Here is a 25,368-nt window from a genome sequence, read left to right on the forward strand (position 1 = left end):
TGTGTAAAAAAATTTAATTATAAAAAATAAGCATCTTTTTTTAATTTTTAGTATTAAAATAAATAAATTAAAAAAAACTTTTTTTTTTAATAATCTTTGTTTGTTTGTCTTTCGAGACGAGCTCAATGATCGGAAATGCAAATGGAAAAGGAAAGCCAAAGATAGCAACACACACCAACCACTACGATCACTACTACCACTAATTAATGATATTCGCCCTAACAGGCAAAAGACTTGAAAAAAAATTAAAAATTCGACAGAGCTCGGCCAGGATTCGAACGAAGGCACACGGAACAACAGCGAGAGCCAATGCCGTTATCTTCGCGTTCGAAGCCATCAATACAACTTCCAACAGATGCACAAAATCATGTGTGGTACGGAAGAAGTGTAATTTGCCACAGACAGAATGTCTGTCATCACATAAAAATACATGCATTGGGAAAAGTACAGCTAATAAGCAGGGTTGTCGAGCATGGTTAATGTTGTAATTGTATCATAGATGCGTTCTCGCTATTAATACGATTCAAATACAACATATCAATGCACGGCCCTTGAAGCCATCACACCTAATATGATTGAAAAGTCTTCCAAAGACGAAACGCGTCCCATAGTGGTTGGTGTGTGTTGCTATCGTTGGCTTTCCTTTCCATTTGCATCTCCGATCATTGAGCTCGTCTCGAAAGAGAAACAAACATAGATTATAAAATTTAATGATATTCGCCCTAATTAAAATTTAAAAAAAAAATTATCTTTTTAAGCAATAAAATTTCTTAAATTTTATAAATAATTTTTTAACTTAAAAAAGATTTTTTTAAATTAAACAAATAATACTGATTTAAAATAATCTTCTTTTTTAAAAATTCAAAAATACTAAAATTTTTTTAAGTACGATTTTTTTTTTAATTTTCAAATAAAACAAAATTTGGTATATATAATTTTTTCTAAATAACAAAATAATGCAGTTTTAAATTTATTTTTTAATAAAAATTCATTATTGTTATTATTTTTTTTAATATTTTTTTTTTAAATTTTATACTTTTTTAAACAAACAATTTTTTTTTTATTTTGAACAACAAATTTGTTAAACGAAAAGATTTCTTCATTAAAAAATTGTTTGGTGTTTGATGATGTTTATCTAACTAGTCAACGAAACGCGTCCACCAGTTCTTCATGACTCATTTAAACAATCTTTCCTTTCCAAGTAACATACTCATGGGCATCAAAGCGTCAATATAAAGGTTTCTTCAATTATTTAAAAAAGATTTAATTCCTAAAATTTTGTTTGCGATGGGAGAATGGATTGAGGATGGGAGCAGCTCATACCATCGCGGTATAATCGAGGCGACGATAGGAAACCTGGAAGGAAGGGAAGAGGTTTCCGATCGGATACCTGAGATGAACATCGGCACAATCTTGGACTGATGGAACCCTAGTATTGACATCTGGAAGATCATGTTACACGGATGGATCAAAGCTAGGGGACAAAGTGGGCCTGGAGTCTACATTGAGAACCCAAGGACTGAGATCTGTTTTAGACTGCCTGACCATAATACGGTCCTGCAGGTGGAGATCCAGGCGATCACGGAATGCGTGAAGTGGTGTGGTGTTAACGCGAGGACGTCGAGTGTGAACATTTTTACCGACAGTAAAATAGCTATAAGGGCAATAACAACCAGGACGGTAAGGTCACGAACAGTCTTACAGTGAAAGAAGGAGATTAGCTCCTTCTCTGAGGATGGCAAAATCCGCATCGTTTGGGTGCCGGGCCATAACGGACTAAGGGGAAATGAAAGGGCAGACGATTTGGCAGTAAAGGCCAGAGGACTGCCGTCAATAAACTTGGTTAACCCGAAGCCTTTCGGGTCGACGCAGTCCGAGTTAAAGGAGAGAGCGACGAATGCGCATGCAACATTGTGGAACAACGAAACGGTCCGTAGGACGGCGAAAATCCTATGGGGGATCCAGATCGTGAGAAGACGAAGCTATTTCTGAAAGGAAGTAAGAAGGGGGTCAGTATAGTTATTGGTATCATAACGGGACATATAGGACTACGAGCTCACTTATGTAAAATCGGTGCGGAAGGTGGTAGCATGTCCAGGGCATGCGAGGAAGATGATGAGACCTTGGAGCATTTCCTTTGTCATTGCCCGGCTTTCGCGTCTAACAGATACCGGCACTTAGGTGGAGACACAATACCAAACATGAACCAACTTAGGGGAGTAGCATGAAAAACAAATAAGGATTTTGTAAGTAGCACGGAATTCCTAACTTAAAATTTTCTTTTCAAGGTTACGTTTTAGTTTTTAAAGCCCACAATCAGCCGATTACTGGTTTAGATGTATGTCCATAGTGGCATGGGGCGGATTAATATCCGCACCCTCTTTTCACCCTAACCTAACCACATGTGATAAGATGTTGTGCAAATTGCCTTTGTTTGTACGCCCAATACGATTTTCTTATAATTTTCGAAAAATTTGAGTTTTGTTGAGTAGTGTTTTTTAAATATTTAAAATCTTAATATTGAATTATTTGAATATTAAGTGGCAATTTCTTTACGAATCAATTTATTGTATATTTCACTGAAAAAAAACTAACTCTCGATTTCTATTTTTTTTATTTCCAACTCTAAAACTGGCTCCAAGCCCATTTTGAAACTTTTTTTCTCACGTTTAACTTAAAATTACAAGTTTCAAGTACAACCACTAAACTTTAATTATCTAAAATGAGTTTCGAATTCGCTATTTAGGCTTTACTAGAAACTATGTAAAGAGACAAAAACAAAAATTTAACAGAAAATAATTCTACTATTCTAAAATGTTTGTTATTTTAGTGCCAGAATTTCAAGGTCCTTTTTTGACTAGAAAAAAATATCTATGGGAAATTTTTGAAATTTTACTTATAATTTATGTGACATAAACGACTGTCTGTCTCGGAGAGTATCATGCATGTATTATTCGGTGTTGAATGTTACCAATATAAACTTCCGTTCATCAATGTGTCTACGCATTTGTGAATTGGCCATTAATTTGTCATTTATCTTTGGCCCAATTGGAAGCGGAAGGAAATGAAAAAGTCTTGTTAATTTCTTTCTTGGATAGTTGACAGTTTTCTTGTTTTAGTTTCTCTTTATTTTAGCCTTTTTTTGTTTGGCTATAGTAAAACAATCATTAACTATACAATTGCTTGGCTTATCTTTGTGTCTCTTGCTAATTAGTTTTTTTTTTGCAAAAAAAGGAAAACATGTGCTTTCTTTGGCCTATGGTGTTGTTGGGATTTTGTTGTATGTCCGTTTGTATTTGCAATTAATGATGCGGAAATTCAAAAAGCGAGGTAAAACTTGATGTATTTGGTTCGTCAGGTCCGCCGGACATTTGCCACAATATATACTCGTATCCGAGATAACGCCCACACACATAAAATTTTCCTATGCAGTGTTGCAGAAAATAAAATAAAAAAGCTTTTTTTTTATATTCCCCTGTAAAACGCTAATATAAATTATCTCTTGTTTGCTTTAATGACATAAGATATTACACACATCACTCTTATGTGGTTTTGCTATTGATGAAATAATAGAAACTAATTGAATGCAAGACAATAACAACAATTGTAAAACAAAACCTACTTTCGAACTTTGATTACAATTGGGATTATTATACTTTCTAATAGAACAGGTATAAACATATGGTCTCATATAGAACTGCAGTAAAATACCTGTTTTTATATATGTATGTATATCACAAAATATTGCTACTTTAAATGTAATACCATAAGTATTTAAATCTAATTTCTATAACAAGTTAATTAAATGAAATAATATTAAAAAAAATTATTATCAATGTGAAATACATAGGATAAACCCCACGTGGCAATAAGACACCAAAAAATTTACAATAAAATCTGTGAAAGAGGCGTTAAAGTAGAAGACACGTGTATTGGCGTTTTGAAGGTTTGCATTTTGAAGTAAACTAAAAAGGGGTACAAATTATCCCATCTTAGAGTAAAAACTTCCTATTTATTTCTCGCAGTATTACTTTCCAAGACGGTTTATATATGTATACCTAATATGCGAGGACTAAAAGGAATCTTGAGCTGTATTTTTATGAAAATGTGCCAAAATGGTAGCCCTTAACTCATTTTATAAACTTACATTTGAAAGTTTATAAAGATTTCCTTTATAGAACTGTCAAATAAACCTATTTTAAGGCTTCATTAAGTTTTGTGAATAAGGCTTTTAGTTATTTTTTCTTTGTAATTTTCTTAAAACTTAATTTTGATTATGCGATGTAATTGGATTTCGTATTGGTCTTATCTCTTATTCACTCAATAACATTTAGTTGTGCTTCTTAAGACAACATACACAATTTCCACCCTACAAAAATCAGCAAATCTGAAACAACAATATTGAAATTTTTGCCAACGGCGAGATGAAAAATATCGTAGTATATCTTGATAAAGGCTTTATATAGAACGGTCTGCCAATTCAAGGTGTTGAGCCCAAAAAGTCGTGCTGAGTATGGTTCACATGGGATCATGTTTGGATATATCCACCATAAAGACCGATCTCCTGATTGAAGGTCTTTCACCAATTAATAGCGTATTTATTACCCGATTTTGCTGAAATTTAGTACTTTGCGCTGTGTTAGGCCCCTATATATGTTGTCATAATATGGTACAGAGCGAACCTTATTTGGATATAACAACCGATAGGCCGTCTTCTTATTTAAAGTGTTTTACACATATTTGATAATACATTCATTGCATATGATAATTCGCAATAACCAGTGATGACAACAGATTATTCACTATTTGCTTTCAACAATGCTACTAAGACAACTAAAAAACATAAATATTATTAATATTTTATTAATTAATAATTTAAAACCAATAATAGATAGAATATATGTAAAGTGCTTTGTATGTGTGCATGTATGTACATATGTATGTATCAATTATGTGGCAAGAGCATGTGAGAAATATGTGAACAACAGGTTTCTACGAACAGTAAATGATGATGGCATCCATTACCTAAAAGACAATTGTGGGTTATTTAAGGAGTTTTGTTTTTGCGGGTATTTATTAATAGAAACTTTTCAAATAATTTTGTTATTTAATGGAAAATCAAGTGCCGTTTAATCTTTATTTTATTACTGCTATGGGTACATGATATCTGAAACCCCATTCTACAGGAATTACACTTGGGTATATGAGTTTGTTCATAATATATCTATTAAAGTCTATTTCGTTCTTGAATAATCTTATAAATATTATTACTTTACTCTACACAATATACAATACCAGACATGAACCAACTTAGGGCCGTGGTATGGATAACAATTAAGGATTTTGTAAATAGCACGGAATTCCTAACTTAGATTTTCTTTTTCGATGTTACTTTTTAGTACTATGAGCGCACAACAGGCTTAGGTGTATGTTCATAGTGGCATGGGTGGATTAGTATCCGCACACTCCTTTCAACCTAACCTGACTTACTTTATTCTACACTATAGATAATCATGTTAAAGTAAATCCTGTATTATTTTTGCATTACTCAAGACAAAAGTTTGTATAAAAATTATTGCTTATTTAGTACAATGAAGCTCTACCTAGTTATCCAATATAGGATTATGTAGTACATCAACGTCTAGGAAGCTTTATCAGGTTAGGGACGATTCAAAATGATACTTGAAATTCTCCACAAGTAGCACGATTGAAAAATGTTTGGTTGGTATACATTTACGATCGGATCGCTAATGGTTTGTTCAATTTTGCAAATATTGGAACTTTGCCAATAGTATCGATGGGAAGAATGACAATTGATATTCAGCCAAAAACTAAAACATCGATAGTGCTGTCGATATTTTGCCAACTCTATACAGAGGCGACCCAGTGATAGGGTAACCAATATTAAAATATTTTTCTGATTTTCTCGCCGGTAGTTGAATCCAGGCAATCAGAGTCAAAGACAGACATGCAAACCTCTTAAATAAGATCGATTTTTGCAAGTTTTATTTAAAATTTTACAAATATTGGTTCTTTTTATCAAGCATTTTTTGACAGTTGTAAATCACACTTTGAATAACTTTTTTACATTTTACGTTTATTCATCACGTTTGTTTTCCATGACTTGCGTGTTCAACACCAAACAAGCCTAATAACTTTATTTTAAAACTAATTTATGATGGTGGCATTTTTCTCACACAAATTATAAAATTATCTATTTTTCAGATAACAATCCTTGTTCTTAGTGGTTGATGGTAACCACTCAACACCTGGCAAAAACAGTGATCAGAAAATGTTAAACTGGATATTCATTCATCATTCTGTTATAATCTTCTAATCTTTATAATGTTAGCATGCCTTTAAATTGTTGGGGATTAAAAAATTCGCAACTGCTTTGTAACCAAATTTAAAAAACAAAAATATTTGGTCTGCAAACATAAGGGGCTATACATATATTTTAAATTCTTTAAAACTCAATATAAACACTGGATGCATATTAAAAAAGAAAAATAACATAAACATGTTTTGAACAAAAATAAGAAGCCAATTTAAGAAAATTTTCTACAAAACAAACTTTATAATAAAAACAAATTTAAAAAAATTTATGAATATATATAAACATTGCTTTTGAGTTAAGATATTGTTAGTAGGCATTAAATTTCTTCTTTATGCATTTCAGAAGGAAGAAACTTGAAGAGCCAGTTTTAAATTGAAAACTATAATCCATTTGGGTTAATTGGCTGTAGATTTTTTTAGCGCTACAAAAATGGACTGTATCAATAAGTAAGAGATTTTGGCAGAAGAACATGTTTCTTTACTTTTTGACTATTTTTTGTTGTTACATATAATACAGGATGGACTTAAAAAGTTTACGCCGAGCGATCAGCCGACATAAAATTTTTTGAATTTTTGTCAAACTGTTTATGTGACTTTTCGATCATATTCTATTCTAGATCATATTCAAAACACTTTGACTGGTATGGTGGATCACGATTTCTGATACGCCATGTTTAAGTTTTTCTTACAATGTGCCTTTACTCAAATTCAAATTAAATTAATAAATTATAAAAAATTGATATATTTGGAGATGTGATATATTTAAAAATATGTGAAAAAAAACGCGTGGAAAAATTTTACTGATATTTGTTAGCATTCACAATAGGCAGATTTTGACAATCTTAGTTATGTCCATGGGGCCTTTCCACTTAATGTTTTTGGAAGGGGCACAACCTCATATTAGTGAATCCTGCATATCATACATCACTTTTATCTTGATTTTAAGCTTAGTATGCAGATGATTTTCAAATTTTTGTTTTCAGTTCTTTAATTATTTTCACGTTTACTTAAACTGGACAACTTTAGCCCGCTTTAATGGCTAACTAATCATTCAATCTGCGCATCCAGATAGGATGGTTAAATATTTGGCCATCCACCTGTTTGTTGTAATCTCATAATGATCTTTAATGATATTGACATGCCACTTACTCATTGTACTTAAGTGGCCGTCAGGAAATTCTTGGGTCCAACGTAGTCTTTACTTCCTGTTTTATTATTTCAACTTTTTTTAATTTTAATTTGATGATTTTTTTTTTCATTATTTAAGATTAGCCAAGTCTTTAATTTATATACCAACTTTGTATCTCAATATATCAATGCATCAGTATAACATTACCACTTAATATAGCGCCAAGTACTTCCCAGTTAAAGCTGTTGCTGTTGCCATTCTATTATTTGCAAAGAACTTTTTTCTTCAAATATTTACCAAACATAAACAAAATGGCTTTAAAACAAATTGGTGCAATACAATAAGCAGAGCTATCACTGACTTCGAATAGAAATCTGTTCAAATATGGGCAAATACGCATAACAACCATAGAGAGAGTAACAAAAACTCTTAAATGGTATTTGTTGTTATATTCTTAAAATACCCTTGCTTCTTGGGTGGCTTTACTTTTTCTGTTTTTTAATACTAAATAGGCGTCTTTGTTTTTCTAGACAAAGTCAAGGCTTTTCGAATTGTTTAAGGGGAAACAAGTAATAGCTTTCATTTCATAAGATATCTTATCTTAATTTTAGGTATTGACTAGTAAAAGACTTCGTCGTTATGGCTCTTGAAGTACAAAACTAATCTTTGTCATTGATAATGACTCTGTATTTAATTTATCAACAAAAGGTTTGTTTTGAATCTTTTCAAAAGTCCTTAAATTGTTATGGCTTATTATAAATTTAATATGGTTACGGTAATAATAATTGAATAGTCACACTTGAAACTTAAATTACAATGTGGATATTACATAAGGTAGTGTGTGTAACAATGAAATATATATTAAATGAAAAATATATAACAAAGTAAATATGTTATTCTTAAAGGGTCTACAAACGCAAATCTCCAGGATGTGGTCAAAATCCCAAAACTCCATTAGTAACTCTTCAAAAAATTAATCTCTGACATATAGTCCTATTGAAAGTTTTGACATAAAAAAATAGTCTAGCTATTTGCATCATAATAAGGTAAAACAAGTAAAAGCGTGCTAAGTTCGGCCGGGCCGAATCTTATATACCCTCCACCATGGATCGCATTTGTCAAGTTCTTTTCCCGGTATCTCTTTTAGGCAAACATATAATAAAAGGAAAGACTTGCTACGATATTGGAGCTATAATATTAAGTAACCGTCCTATTGAACTGAATATTGGAGACCATAGTAGAAGTCGTTATGTAAAATTTCAGCCAATTCGAATGAATAATGCGTCCTTAGGGGCTCAAGAAGTAAACTAGGGAGATCGGTTTATATGGGAGCTGTTTCAGGCTGTAGAACGATTCGGATCATAATTGACAAGTATGTTGAAGTTCATCAGAGAAGTTGTTGTACAAAATTTCAGCCAGATCGGTTTATATGGCAGCTATATCAGGTTATATACCAATTAAAACCATATTTGACACAGTTGTTGGAAGTCATAACAAAACACCTCTTGCGAAATTTCAGCCAAATCGGATAAGAATTGCGCCCTCTAGTGGTCCAAGAAGTCAAGATTCAAGATCGGTTTATATGGCAACTATATCAGGTTATGGACCGATTTGAACCGTACATAGCACAGGAAGTCATAACAAAACACCTCATGCAAAATTTCAGCCAAATCGAATTAGAATTATTCCTTATAGCGGCAGTAGAAGTCAAGACCCCAGATCGGTTTATATGACAGCTATATCAGGTTATGGACCGATTTGAATTAAACTTAACACTGTTGTTGGAAACCATAACAAAACACCTCATGCAAAATTTCAGCCAAATCGGATAAAAATTGCGCCCTCCAGTGACAAGTCAAGATCCAAGATCGATTTATAGGGCAGCTATATCAAAGCATAGACCGATATGGCCCATTTACAATCCCAACCGACCTACACAAATAATAAGTATTCGTGCCAAATTTCAAGTGGCTAGCTTTACTCCTTCGAAAGTTAGCGTCCTTTCGACAGACAGACGGACATGGCTAGATCGACTTAAAATGACATGACGATCAAGAATATATATACTTTATGGGGTCTCAGAGGAATATTTTGAGGGGTTACAAGCAGAATGACGAAATTGGTATACCCCCATCTTATGGTGGAGGGTATAAAAAATCGGTAATGGTAGCTGGTTGAAATTATGCAAGCTTCGCATTGTCTGTTGGAAGGATGTCTGTTGACTAAACGGAACCGTATGTTACTGCATTATATTAACAACTGTTAGTTTCTTATCAGTTTTAAGTCTCTTTTATTTAATATAAACTAATGTGCTCTAATATGTAAAGAACTCTGCTTTTATATTTGAAGCCCTTTATGTTTTTCTTCAGCACTAAATGTGGCATACGTGACCATCGAAATTGTAGTAATTAAAAACAAAACTCTATCACTAACATCTTCATCTTATCAAAATTTGAAGATGGCATTGTGATTAAACTTTTAAAGCACAGTTGGTGGGCCTAAAGAAAAGTAAACAAAGCTATAATAATAAATAAATAATTCTCCAAGGCATTTAGGTAATTTGTAATTGTAGATAAAAAATATATTCTTAGGTCTCTTTTCACAAAAAAGTAAAAACACATTTGGTATTCTTGTTTACAATATTTTTTAGTAAACATAAAAAAACAAAAACAATTCATTTAATCAAAATTTTCAGAATGTATAATCAAGTTTATAGTATAGTTTAGACCCCGAAAATTATAGCAATTTATAAATTTTATATTTCAATTGCTGAAAAATCTAAAGTAGATGGCAGAAGATACATTATTCACTAATATATGGTTGTGTCACTTGCGAAAACATAACGTGGATAAGCCCCATGAACATCATCAAGAATCAAAAATCTGTCTATTGTGAATGTTAACAAATGTCAGTAAATTGTTCTCTGACAAAATGCGACATATTGCACAAACACGCACTATCTTTTTTTTTTAGTTTCACATTTAAATACGGCTTGCAATATTTCAAAATTGTATATGTTATTAGTTCAATTTGAAAGTGAACAAACGCACATTGGAAATAATAAGGAAAAACGTAAACAATAAGAAGTTTGACAAGCTTAATGGCGAAATTGAAAAAAAAGTATATATCTGGCTGGTGTGACCTTGTAAACTGAATCTTTTTTAAAGATAGAATGTGGACAGGTACCTTTGAACATTTTTCTGTAAAAAATATGTGTATACTATTAATCTCCAAATAATTGTTAAACTCACTGTTTTATATTCTTACTATGAAGTAATCAATTATTCTGGAGGTCAATACAATATCAATTGTTTTCATTATTTTTGTTAAATTCCGCCTTCATCTATAAAAGTATGTAGTAAACAATCCAAATATTCCGCTTGCGAAACGTATTTTGATTAGGTCTTTTACATATTGTTTTTCAGTGTGAGTGTGCCAAGCTCGTAGTAAACAAATAACATATGGCTACATTCTCGATCATTCACAATAGTTTGTTTTTATTTACAAACCCTTACAAACACTAATGGCTTCTAAGAGTAAATATCTTATATTTGAATAAACAAAACAACTTTAGCAATTCCCAAGATATACCATAAAGCTCACTTAATGTTCACCCAGACAAATTTATGGTAATAGTGGGTGAGTGGAATAGAAGGAAAACTATAGTTCAGTTTTATTTGTGTGACTTTGTGATTGTGAAAAATTTTTAACGGCACATTTTAAAAATCTACGTTTTCTTTTATTTGCTAATAATTTATTATACTGTCATTGTTATTGTTATTTAGATGACATGCAATTGAGACATGTGACTCACAGTGGCCTCTCATTTAACATATTGCAATATTAAACTACAGTAAATTGAGTATAATAGAAAAAAAAGAAATTTTTTGGCCAATTGATACACTTGTGGGATATATGATTCCTTATGGAAATGAATGAAAAACTTGAATTGGGGAATACGAAAGCATTCAATGAACTTTGTCACTTTAATAGAAAAATAAACTATGTTGCAAAATAAAGTAAAGTTAATTAACAAAAAATAAAATAAAATAAAACTACAAGAAGTAAAGAAGAATAAAAAATAAAAGGAAAAAATATGAAATATTGTAAAATAAAATAATATAGAATAAAACAAAGTGATATAAAATAAAATAAAAAAGTGAAACTCAATCGGATAATAAATGCGGCTTTTATGATCTTAATACCATAAATCGGCAGATAGTACACTGATAGAAAAATGACGGCATTTTGCCAATACCACCGTAATGTGTTTTCGTGTCATTGGCAAAGATTTTTAATACCATTTGATTTGACGGCGTCACATTTGTATCATGGTCATCGCGCCAGAAGTTTTGTTGAGCTTTGTACTTTAAATATTGACTTCATTATAAAATATTTGTTAAAAACCACTTCTGGGAAACACTGGATATGGAATCAATTGCTGAATACATAGAATTGAGGATGGTCAAGGTTTCACATTACTTTTTGGAATTATTAACATAAATAATCGAATAAAATTAGATTAAAATTATTTTCAATGGTTTTTTTTTTTGGTTCATTAGAGGGTGGAATAATCAATAACGGTTTGGTACTAAAACCAATACCAGATTGGTATTAAAATCAATCCCAGTTCGGTAATAAAGCTAGTACCAAACGGTACTAATCATTTTATGTTTCATCGATACCATCCGCGTATTGTTTTTGTACCATACATTGTTGCTTTACTATCAATACCGCATGTTACTGAAATGAGCACGTTTGGTATCAACTTTTCTCTGGATATATGTATGTAAATGGCAGCCTAATCTAAGTATGGTAAAATATTAACCAGAGCCGAACCATAGTTGGTTCGTAAATCTGGGGGCCTGTTTTAACTCATTGTTCCAAGTTTTGGTGAAATCGGATAATAATTGCGGCTTTTATGAGCTCAAACCTCTTTATCGACAGATAGGGGTATATGACAGCCATACAAACCACATTCAGTTCGGATGCCGGGGGGCTCATATATTTTAGCCAAATCGGGTAATAAATGTGCCTTTTATGAACTCGAGACCCGAAATCGACAGATCGCTTTATATGGCAACTACATATATCTACAAATGGCCCAATATGAACCATATTCAGTTCGGATATGGGGCCCTGTTGCAACTAACTGTTACTAATATCTGCGAAACTGGATAAAAAATACGGATGTTATGATCTTAAGACCCTTAAAAGGAAGATCGTTTTATATGGCAGCTATATTTAAAAATGGTCCGGTTCGGTTAAAGGAGAGCTTAATGCAACTCACTGTTCAAAATTTCTGCGAAATCAAAATGCGAATGTTATGAGCTTAAGACCCCTAAGTTCGGTTAATATGGCAGCTATGTCTAATAGACAATATTTCGTCCTCTGAAAGAAGAGGCTTCGTCCCTGCAGAACGGGACATGAACAAAGTAAGTGCACGATATTCTTCTCGTCCTCATCAATACATCTCATGAAGAAGTCATTGTGCAGTATTTCCATGCGCGCCGCCATGCGGCCTATGGTCTACTGTCCGATTATGACCCTGTCAATTTGTTCAGTGGCCCCTTATCGAACGCCAGTAGCTACTTCGTCCTCCTACACTCGATGACAGGCCAGAGCAGCTAAGAAGATCGGCAACCACACGCTGAGTCCCATCTTGCCACCCATCCTGTTCTGACCATCTTATCTGCTATGTTTAGTAGCTCGTCAAATGGCACGGAGGCAAGACATGCGCAGATGAGCCCCTCCTGTCGCATTCGTTCGCCCCTTCATTCTCTGGAATTCCATCATGTCTGGAAACCCATATCAGCGACACATCGTGGGCTCGGAGCCTATCCAGGGACTGCAAACAATCCGCCACACACCTCGACCTCACCGTCCTGGAACCTAAGGCTTTGAGAGCCGTCATTGTGTCCAAAACAAATCCTGAGTTTTGAAGGCGGTAGATCCCTTACTTGAATTTCACTTGCGGCTACAGTTATGGCACAGACTGTAGCAAAATCTCAGCCAAATCTGACGCCTGGGTTCGAACCCTGGCGAGATCATTAGAAAACATTTTCAGCGGTGGTTTTCCCCTCCTGCTGGCAACATTTGTGAGGTACTATGCCATGTAAAACTTCTCTTCAAAGAGGTGTCGCACTGCGGCACGCCGTTCGGACTCGGCTATAAAAAGGAGGCCCCTTATCATTGAGCTTAAAACTTGAATCGGACTGCACTCTGATAGGTAAGAACGTTGCCCCTGTTCGTTAGTGGAATGTACTTCGGCAAAATTTGCATTTGCAGCAGAATACAACTTGATTATTTTTAACCAATTCGGACTTAGAATGTCAAGATGATCAAAAAATATTTACTGCATAAGGTGACAGATCAATATTTCGAGGTGTTACAAACGGATTGTAACACCCCCATCCGCCAAAGGATTTGGAGTGCACTAACACCCCTCATCCTATGGCGGTGGTTTCAAATCCATGTACTACGAGCTGTGTTGTGCATGAATATGCATATTAACAGCTGTTTAAGACAGACTCGTTTAAGCTCACAACAACCCTCCCCCCCCAATCCATCCTATATTAATGGGAATAATAAAACAAAATAATTCAAAATGAAGTTTCTATTTTCAGATACCGGTTTTCTTATTTAATTAAATATTTAGCTTCCCTATTTGCTAATTAGTATATTTTCAATGTCATGGAGTCCTACATAATTATCAGAAGTAATTTAATGAATTTATTTATTCAAGGGGTTTGTTTGTAATTCAATTTGTATTTACAACTTAGCCATTGTTAAAAAATTTTGATATAGAAACACACAAAATTGATTTGAAAGATTTCCATGACGTTGCTCTATGTACCATAAATTAAAATTAACTATAAAAATCTTACAATTATATATGTATATAGAATAAAATAGGGTATAGGGATGGGGTAAAATATTAAACTTTTCACATATCACGTTCATATTGGCGTAGGTAGCAGAAATAAAAACATTCCCAATTTATGGGTTAATATACAAGTGAACAACAAGAGACTGTATGTTCTGTAATTAGTATTCATAAAATGAGATAATTTGATCGATGAATATCGAATTAAGTTATGGCAAATATTTGGAAATTACTCTGTATTGTTATTGTGAATGGAAACAATAGATGTGGGTTGGCCAAAGAAAAGGTGTTTTGTGTGGGTTATAAATTAAGCCGGCCGGCATGTTACTAAACCCTTCAATGCTTATAAGTCTTAAATATCATAATTTTTTTTTACGAAGTTATAAATCAAATATTTGATTATTTATTATCAGCCTTCAAGAACTCGGTCATATTTATAGCATGAAAAAAATTATTTTTTTTAATATTTTGTTGTGATATACATTTTTCCCCCTCTTAAAAAAATGTTCTCATTCAAATCGCTTGTTTATGTTAAATACAGCATGTTTTGTTGTTATTGTTTTGCTTTTTAAACGTACAAGTTTGTTTGCCGGCCCATTGTATTTTTTTCCACCAACGCGCAGCAAATGTTGGCATTTTAATTTCAATTCTCATATCACATTAGTGCTCACGTCTGTTCCACAATAACCACCCCAACAGAAGCAGACATAATAATCAACATCTAGACCACCATGCCCACCTCCAATCGGCTTAGCTATCATGGAATTTGTTGTGTTAAGTATCTGTTCCTCACACTTAACACACCACACATATCGTAGCCGTATCTTGTGCAAAACTCAAAAACAACTGCGCAATATTTTTGGTTTTTCGTTATTATTTTTTTTTTCTTTATTATTGTCTTTTCAAGAGACAGAGACCCACTGTCTGTTATACGTTTTCCTCCATTCATTTTGTCTGGAATTTTATTTTTGTTTAAATTTTGTTGTTTGTTATTGTTGAAAGCCATTCTTTTGGTGGATATTGAGTGGTAACTATATTTTTTTGGGAGGAACATCAAAAATTGTTACAATGTAAAACAAAATATTTTTTTTTGATAATAACAGTGTGTTGATTCATTTTTTAAATGGGTTTAATATTGACAACGTCGTTGTTGATTTCATTCAATTTTAACTTAAACTCGGCCTTAAGGAGTCTCCACACATAACCAAGATGACGCATATAGTTACACCGCAAGGTGGTGCTCTACCACAGCTACTTTGTAATGTCAATCTCAATATTTATTCAAGCCCATGGCGAAGAAGTATCATAGAAAGATTGCGGACACTGATAGAAAAGACGTTGTAAAATCATGCACCATTGGTATCATTATCAACAACAAGCGTTGTTGAAAATAGTGTCAACGCGTTGTTGACTTCTTGCACCAACCGTTATTATCTTTATACAAAATGTCTATCACAGTTCACTAGAGAAGGTTAGGTCACTTGCCCAGCTGATGAAATATTGCAATTTCGGAGTTGCATCCAAATACACTCTTATGTCAAATGGTTTGTTTAGATTTTAAAGTTTAAAGTTTTTTCAACATTTTGTTTTTTTTCCTACATTTTTAATGTTTTCATTTATAATTTATACGTTTGTAAATTTCTGATTCATCAGGTAGGAGCACTGTTTACCATTGTTTTGAAAGCAATACAAAAAAAAATACGAAAATATTTGTTAAATTTACCAATAATATTTGGAAAACATGTACGGGATAGAAGTCGATGTCGTTTTAAATTTTATTCTGCCATTCATTGTGTAAAACATATCATGACAATCCTACAGCCAGATGCTCAACATAAGCCTTCTCGGACAATTTACCAGAACTTCATTGTACTGGGTATATGCCATTTCCGCACAATATTCGCTGCACTGCACTCATAATGCTAAAATAAAATAGGGCTATGAATGTACATAGGAGTCTGTGGTGCAATGTGGCAAGGCGTTTGTAGAGAAACAATCAAAGGATGAAAGCAACACCCGTTCGCTTCTCAGCATTTTTTGCAGTTAAAAAAAGCTGTGCATTGGACGTTATCAGAATGTGAACGGCTGTGGACAGTTTCAAATGTTTCGTTCACTAAAAACTGTTGTTGATTTATGAACATTTGAGTTTGATCTGATCTGTAATCAGTGTGTTGATTCACTTGGTTCCTAACCAACGGGATCAACTTGCAACGCAGTGCTTATTTTTTTCTCTGAGTGTATGTGAATGGCATGTATGTACACAAAAAAAAATAAAAATCGGTTTCAATCACGAAATTAATTGATCCAGTTAATTTTTTAATTAAAACCTACATATTGTTGAAAATTTAATTTCTTATAAAAAATTATTTCCACAGTCGAATTTGTTTTCGTTTGAAAATTATGAAATTTTTTCTAGAAAATTTTGTTGACACATTTTTGTTTAGTTTGTCGAAGATGTATTTTCTTGGAAATTTTAGTCGAAATATGATTCCATAAGATATTTTGGTCAAATTTAATTTTTTGTTGCATATTTTTATAATAAATCTCGACGGATTTTTGTTTTCATATTGAAACGAATTTTTCGCGACACTCAAGAGTTTGTTAAAACTACGATTCGAACAAAAAGGGAAGATTTTCTATTTATAAACAGATTTATCAAAGTCGAAAGAGCTAATAACTCATCAAAAAAAAATTCTGGAAACCGTCTATATAGACGAATATAGATCGGCAAAAGAAGTCCAGACGAACGAAAAGCAACCATTCGACATCGACTGAAAGGCTACTAATTTTGGTCTTAAAAATCGTTTAATGATGAACGAAAAGCAACCATTCGACATCGACAGAAAGTATACTCATTTTGGTCTCAAAATCGTTTAATGATTTCTTTTTGAATACTTGTCCAGTTTAAACCGATGGTTTTTGTATCCAAAAAGAATAGAAAAACAAACAAAATTTGTTCTAGGAAGTTAGGCAAAAAGTGCTGTTGCGCATATCGCTATTTTGATACCAGCGACGATATCCGTCTATTTGACGGCCAGATAGCTTGGACCTACATTTTATATTACATTTGTAGTAAGCTTTCTTTTGATAGCCATGTTGCCCTAATCGGTGACTATTTCCGACGCCCACAGACACTTAAGGGAAATTTATACTCTTCTCTTTAATACCTTTCATTTGATTAACATATTGCATCAATCGGTAAAAATGCACTTTTTGATGGTTTAAGGGAGACCAAGAAACCAAGAAGACAAAGTTATGAAATTTGATTTTCCTTGAAATTTTATTGGATTTTTTTTTTATAAGTTATTCGTGAGGCTTTTTATATACCGACCACCCGAGGAGGAGTTTATAATGGTTTTATAGCCTTCTGGAAAATTTCTTAGCACTTGCAGTAGACGGACCAAGTTTACATAGCCAATGCCAATATTATTTAAGAGTTTCTCCCTTACAATGTCCTAATAGATAATTAAAATAAAATTTGAGTTGTAGATTATCACTTAATTGAAAAAAGAAATTGATTTTTTTCATTTAAAATTATGAGAGTGACTGCATTGCATCGAATGGTGATGTTTTTCTTATGTCATACTCTATTGTTTTGACATTTCATTAACAAATAGGCGTACAAAAACCACTACCATCACAAACTAGCGCCCACACAATCCCCATTATTAGACACCACAAATTAATTATAGGTATAGGGTGATGAAACTTAGAGAGAGACTAAAAACTCAAGGAAAACAAGAAAAAAATAAAATAATAAAAGAAGGAATAGTTTCATATTGAGCTCTTTTATTTGGGATAAACAGAACTAAGCCTTTAGAATAGATGGAGGTTCATGCAATACAACTACCTTAGATTAGTCTGACAGCCTGAAATAAGTCTAATATAGAAAATTTTTTGTCCCCAGTAATACCACAGTAGCGATAAAATGCATCAAAGCCTCCGAGGGGAATTAAACCACCGCACTAGTAATCCGAGCCAGCTACCAACTCACCTAACGGGGCGCTTTGCAATAAATTAACGGACAGGACCACTTGCATTTGCCACTCGATTCAATGGTCATTTCATAGAAATCAGCTGTTTTCCCCTTCATAAAATCACCTGATTTCGATAAGTTGGTGAATTAATCGAGTGAAAAAAAAGTGGTGGCCTGACAGTAAGTATTTTGTGCTATAAGACAGAGTATTTGTGATTTGTAAAAATTTTTTTAGTAATTTGTGATATTTTATTTTAATAAATTTTAAATGGAAAATAAATTGGGAAATATTTTTTTTTCGTTTCGACAATTTTGTATTTTTCTATGGCAAGTTTGTTTACTTAATAAAATTGGTTAATTTGTAAATATTTTCCTCCATTATTAATTTTTTCCTTTAACCCGTTTTCTAATTCCCAAATTGTTTCTTTGATGTTTAGCTAACAACTTTAATAAAATAATTGTATTCCAATATTGCCTTGATTGTGCCCTGATGTTTGACAAACCAAAAAAATCTATTAGCACTAATAGAAAACTTATCGTTAACATCATTAACATACCAATCACAATAAACTAAATGTAAACAGAAACCAGCTGACAAGGCAGTCAGGCAGGCACTCGGCCTATCTGTCTGTCAAGAGGGGCAGCAGAACTAGAAACAGCGGCGGCATCGACAGCAGATAAGTTTTAAAGAAAAACGAGACACATCAAGTGGTTTTTCCGCATTGAAAGCGAATGTTGTTGTACCGGCCAACCAAAAAAAAAAACAACTATAAAAAGAATAGCTACCGACACCACACCTAATGAAAGAGTGGTGGCCAAATACATACAACAACAAACTATGATTAATTTTAATGATTTATTCCCCCACATACTTAGCTGGGGGAAGAGTAAGAGAGAGAGTGAGAGAGTCTGGGAGACAAACATAGAGAGGCCCCCAAATTAAAAAAATGCGACGAATTTTAATTGGGAAAATAAAAGTTCATCAATCGTTTGATGGTTTCTCAAATGTTTATTTTTATTGGCACTTTACAAAGTAGAAGAAGGGAAAAAAATACAAATTGTTTGTTTTCTTTCAATACCCCCAAATTCCCTTCTACTGTTTTCAAGTAAAGATGAGTGAGTAAGTGAGTGAGTCGTTGGCAAAATATGAAGATTTCGTAGACAAAAAAGGCAAAAATACCACATGTTTTGACTTTGATGTAAGAAAAAAGGAGACGGATGGAGGAAGAAAAGAAGAATAAGAAGAACAAACACCAAAACAAAACTTACGTAATTTTTAACGTCGTCATACAGTTTTACTGAACAAGTTCTGCAACTAGAAATCCCAGAACTTAAAAAATACAAAAATTGTTGGCTTATTGCCTGCTTCTCGCAAGAAAACAAATTAAAACACTTTATATGGGATTTTCTTTTCTTACTTTTTTGTTGTTGTTATTTTAATGGATTTTGGTTTTTGTTTGTTTTTTTAATATTTTTAGTTAATTTTTTTTGAAGCACTGACTGGAAGTTGTACACTTTTGGAACATTTCACAAAACCGGTTTGACAATAGAGAGAGAAAAAAAAAAAACGAACAAAACCTTAAACTTGGTTAGGCTTAATTAGGGGCTGGATTTTTATGATTTTTGTATGAATTCAACTGCTTGTAATTTTCCATACAGAAGAACTGTTTGAAAAGTTTTAAATATTTTCAAACAGCCAAATGTAAATTTATTTGTATGTTAATGAACTAGAGAAGAATTTTCTTTATAATAACATTTCTTTTATTTTTTTTCATAAATTCATCTGGGCAATGGAAGTCTTTTAGATAATTGAAAATTATTTATAATTTAACACCAAATAATTTTACTTGTAAATATAATTAGCCAATAATTTTCAATATTTTTCTTATCACTTTAAAATTTTTTGTTTCTGCCTTGGAGTTTTTTGCGAAACAACCTCGTCTCCTTATACAACGCGATGTAGGTAACACGGTGATGGCTATTACTACGACCGGCGTAATTTTTGTTGTTTTTTTTTCAAAACATTGATTTTTATGAATCTCTGCTTTAAAATGTATTTTTTTTATTAAAAATCTTTCTTTTAATTCTTTTTAATATGCGATAACAAATATATGTAACGAAAATATATGCTCTTCATTCAATCATGCGGTGAATGAGTGGAACGCTTGCTTGTGAACGTTTGAATGGTTTTATGTTGAATGTGTGCTGTGCTGTTTGTGACTGGCGGCTGCCCTCTCATCATTCCGGCTTGGGGTTTTGCGCCTACTACTACTATATTTTGTTTGATGTGTGATTGCGTGCGAGTAATGTTAAATTTATCTCATTTTCTCTACTTTTGTTATTACCAAAGAGGGTAAGATAATCAAGAGAGAGTTTCTGCTTTGTCTTCCCCGTACCGTAAAATAACTCGCGTTAAAGACACAACATTTTTATTGTATTCCAATTGGATTCACATTGAGGGTTGCAACATTTTCGGGTTATTCTGTTTTGATTCGGGCATTCGTTCGAACATTTTTTCGTATTTTGCTTTGTTTCTTTGCAACCGAAAGTTGCAATAAAGGAAAAACGAAATATCGTGAGCAATTCAAATATGTTGTGTCTTAAAATTTTGTCACTCGTCATCACGTATTGCCCTCTAACGCCAGCTCTTATCTTTCTTACCCTCTTTGGTTATTACTGGCAAAACTAAACACCATACAGAATGCACAAAAACAACTGAAGATACCTTAATTCAACTAATTATATTTCGTTTTATTAGTTATATTTCTTAAATAATACTTTTTGTGTTTGATTACCCAAAAGAACAACAAAATGTGTTGTACATATACAGCAATATGTCAACGTGTATAGCCAATGTGACTGCATGCTGTGTATTAACTGTTAAATTGTTCTCTCTCTCTCCCTGCTGCTGTTAACACACATTGGCAGAACATACAACGTAGCAGTAGTTGCCAGATGTTTTCTTTCTACGAAATTGTCAATTTAGAGCTATGAGAATTTGGAAAATTATGAAGTTTGTGAAATTGATATTAAGCAGACGGGTTTAACATAGATTATGCACCGAATCTCACATCATGCGCAAAATTTCGCTCGATTCGAATAGAATTTTCCCTCCAGGGTCTCAGAAAGGGAGATCTATTCATATGGGAGTTACATACATATATCAAATTTCGGACGGAGGTTGGCCCTTATATAAACCCAACCAATTATTTCGAAGGTCTAGGCCCAACTTTTTCCCGAGTCAGCATGCTTTTGACAGACAGTTGGATGCACATGGCTAGATCGAATCAAAATTTCATGAGAATCCAGAAAATACATATATGGTTTATATGTTCTAAGAAAAAGTTTCATGTAGGAATAGACTACATGCCTGGGTGCCAATTTTTGCTTAGTGGAATGGTTTTGGGTTGCGGGGATAGAATACGAAAATGATTGAATTTAACATTTTGAAATGGAAGTTTTTTCATTGGCTGCTAGAGCAGCTGCGTGAATAGATATGCAGATGTGAATGGGTATGGTACACTACACATAAGGGACCACATACTGCTCGCTAACGCCTACGTCATCGACATTTTGGATTGGAAACCAGAAGCAGTAACTGCAGTTTTTGAAAACAATGCTTTAAACACCCTAGCAGACAAGGAAAGTTGAAACTTTGAAATGGTCATCAATTTTATAGACCTTGGTATCGTCGTAAATGAAACGAATGACACCAGTTTTAATAAAACGAAAAACAATATAGCTAAAGATTCTTAGTTTTAAGTGTTTACTATGTACAATTGTTGGAAATATTACCCGCACTTTAATTATAAGAATTTTATATTCTTGTTGTGCGGGTGTAAATAAATAAATTACAAATTACAAATGCTACTTTGGATTAGACAAGCAGCCTAGGAAAAAGACCAAACTCTAGACAAACGAAAATTACACTAAGCGTATTGTTGATTTTGCTCTGCACAGAATAATTATGAATGTGGGTTTCATCATTATGACAAGTAGCTTAGCTGGAAGCTACCGGGCGCGTCCACAGGTAGCGGATTGTAGAATACTCCATACGCAGAAGCTGCAACTGAAGTCTCGGGCAATAAGCGGTATCAAGTGGAGAGTCTGAGTGCGAGGCGTCGGCTTTGAGTGCCTATGATGCTCGATTGGGAGCCAACGTAACGCAGAGGTTAGCATATTCGCCTAAGACGCTGAGCTCATGGGACCGAATCCTGGCGACATTTGTAAGATAGTGTACCATTTGGTATGGCAATCATGTAAAAACTTTTCCTCAAATTGGTGTCGCCCTGCGGCACGCTGTTCGGACTCGGCTATTAAAATTGAACTTCAACTTGAATCGGATAGTACTCATTGATATGTAAAAAGTTTGTGCCTAGTTTGATAACGGACTTTTCGTGGGAAAATTTGCATATCAAAAAACAGGCCAGTCTCAACACTAATCATAAGTACACAAGTGATAAACAGCTACCGAGGGAAATCGGTTCCTGGAGACCATCCGCCGTTTCTAGCATCCGATAAAGAAAACCAACCAGTGAAGGGAGCTAGTGTATTGGAAATTGAAATCTCACATTTATTGTTATGTTGTTTGCTTCTTTTTTTTAATTTTTTGAAAGAAAAAATTATATCGTTTTCTATAAATTTTTCGTTTTTAAAAATTTGCGGTTATTTAAAGATTAATTTCCAAAAAAAATATGGTTTTTAAAATGTAACTAATGTATTTGCTTATATACTAATTATGTTTCAAACTTTTATATATAAAAACTTTATTGCAGCGTTTTATATATCCCCACAAAACATCCGATTGTGGCAAGACTCCTTTATATAAAATTACTTTGTACTACTGTTAGCTATAAAATCTCTCTCATGTTGTGGTCATAACAGAATGTTAAGTCAAGCAAGAGACCGGCAGGTATTCGAATGTTGTTTGAGTCAAAGAGGGTAAGATAATCAAGAGAGAGTTTCTGCTTTGTCTTCCCCGTACCGTAAAATAACTCGCGTTAAAGACACAACATTTTTATTGTATTCCAATTGGATTCACATTGAGGGTTGCAACATTTTCGGGTTATTCTGTTTTGATTCGGGCATTCGTTCGAACATTTTTTCGTATTTTGCTTTGTTTCTTTGCAACCGAAAGTTGCAATAAAGGAAAAACGAAATATCGTGAGCAATTCAAATATGTTGTGTCTTAAAATTTTGTCACTCGTCATCACGTATTGCCCTCTAACGCCAGCTCTTATCTTTCTTACCCTCTTTGGTTTGAGTATCGTAACAAATTGCCTTGGTATAGGTAAGTATGAATAAACATCAACAATGTTACTATGTGAAATGCTGTTACTCGAATATATGGGTCAATCAGCACAAAGCATAGATTGCATGAAGAAAATATTGGGACGTACCCTTAAGCAACAAATACAAAACGATATTAAAATGTATTATGATAAAGAATAGGTTCTGCCAGATGTGCCTTTTTCAAGGTTATCATCATCATCAAAATACATCACACTTATTATTATCACCTAATTCTCATTTGTATCTAAAAAAATAAGAAAACTAAATGGAAATCTTTATTCATTTTCTTGGTGTAAGTTATATCGTATAATAGATTTCCTACAATACGTGCTAAATTCTAAAATAATTTCTCAAAACTATTAAAATTTTTCAAAATAAAAATGGCTGCCTCGTGCACTTACTTAGCTCAATTTTTCGTTTCTTATACATAGTAAATGTTACAAAGTCTTAAAGTGCCTTTATAATGGGTGTGGGTAAGCTCATTTATTTTAAAATTATTTTTTCTGTTCGTTTTTATTCACATTTTTATTGGATATTTTTGGTAAGTCTCGAAAACAACAAGTGCATTCCTTGTGTGTGTGGACATTTAATAGGAAACCACAATAGGAAAACACAAACAAAAACAAAACAACAACAGTTAGGTAGCACCCACATCTCAAAACAAATAGTGATACAAACTTAACAGAATAACCTTGTGTGTAATCTAAGAAACGGCAAGGGGTGTTGCATACCTTCTGCCTAAGTATGAGTGTGTAACCTAAGAACTTTGTTTTGATATGTTTTTTATATTTATTTGGGGGGAAGATATATAGAACAAAATCATGTAAAACATTGAAATGATTCTTTTGTTTACACCAGTTTTCTTTAACACATTCCATTTGCCACGTGTAATGTTATGTTGGCATGGGATTTTGTTATGAGAAACTATGTTATCTACACAGTGCAAAGGGGAGCAGAGTTTTGAAATGTAACTGTAAATATCAGAGTATAAATTCATTCACAAACATTTCACTATCATATCAGACAAGGGGAGTGAGCCAAAGAGAGAGTATATTGGATAAGGTAAGTTGTGCTTGGAGATTTTAGGTGGGTAAAGATGAAAAGTATACAATAAATTCTTTGTTTTTGGAGTATGGCCAGTAAACAAGGGTAGTAATTTTCCCCTCAGCAAGAAGAATGAGATGAGAGAAAATAGTAAAAAAAGAGAGTTCTCTCTTCTAGATAGGAGAATTTATTTTGTTTTCGCTTGTTTACATCTGTACAATTGCGGCGCTTTGTTATGTAAATATGCACATACATATATACCCAACATAGTACTACGTTCAAATTGGCACGTAGTCCAAGAGTAAGATATTGTAGAATGTTCAGTTGCGTGCGTATAACGGGCATGAGTTCAGTGAACATAATGTAATTACACATTTATTCTGACAAAGGGAATTGCAATGAAAATATTTGCCCCAATTTTGTAAACATAAACATAGGCTCCTATAGGTATACATAAAATGACCATGTGACTCCTACTGGAAACAAAAAAAGAATATACATATGTATCTCTATACCGTTCTCAAAACGGGAATTTTACGCATTACATTATGGAAATCATATTATTAAAGCACTGGAAACGAATGCAGTAAACAACAAACAAAACAAAAGCAAATATATCTTCAGTCAAATCGATTTGACATACAAAATGAAAATATTAAAAAAAAAAACTTGCAAAACATGCAACATTGAAGTTTAATAAAAAAA

General features: G+C 33.1%; 1 protein-coding gene across 9 annotated transcripts in view; it reads right to left on the reverse strand.

Moving 5' to 3' along the window:
* The window catches only part of LOC106090612 (5'-AMP-activated protein kinase subunit gamma-1), a 295,359-nt gene that overhangs the window by 86,208 nt on the left and 183,783 nt on the right, over positions 1 to 25,368 (reverse strand). Inside the window, exon 1 of one of the 9 annotated variants that reach the window (XM_059362922.1) lies at positions 19,597 to 20,523. The exons of 7 other annotated variants lie outside the window; for them this stretch is intronic. The gene's annotated coding sequence lies outside the window, so the exon portion shown is untranslated. Of the gene's footprint in view, positions 1 to 19,596; positions 20,524 to 25,368 lie in introns of those variants that run through there. One more of the 9 variants, XM_059362924.1, reaches the window with a different exon arrangement.

The sequence above is a fragment of the Stomoxys calcitrans genome, chromosome 2 (genome assembly GCF_963082655.1).
Source record: "Stomoxys calcitrans chromosome 2, idStoCalc2.1, whole genome shotgun sequence".
Taxonomy (NCBI): domain Eukaryota; kingdom Metazoa; phylum Arthropoda; class Insecta; order Diptera; family Muscidae; genus Stomoxys; species Stomoxys calcitrans.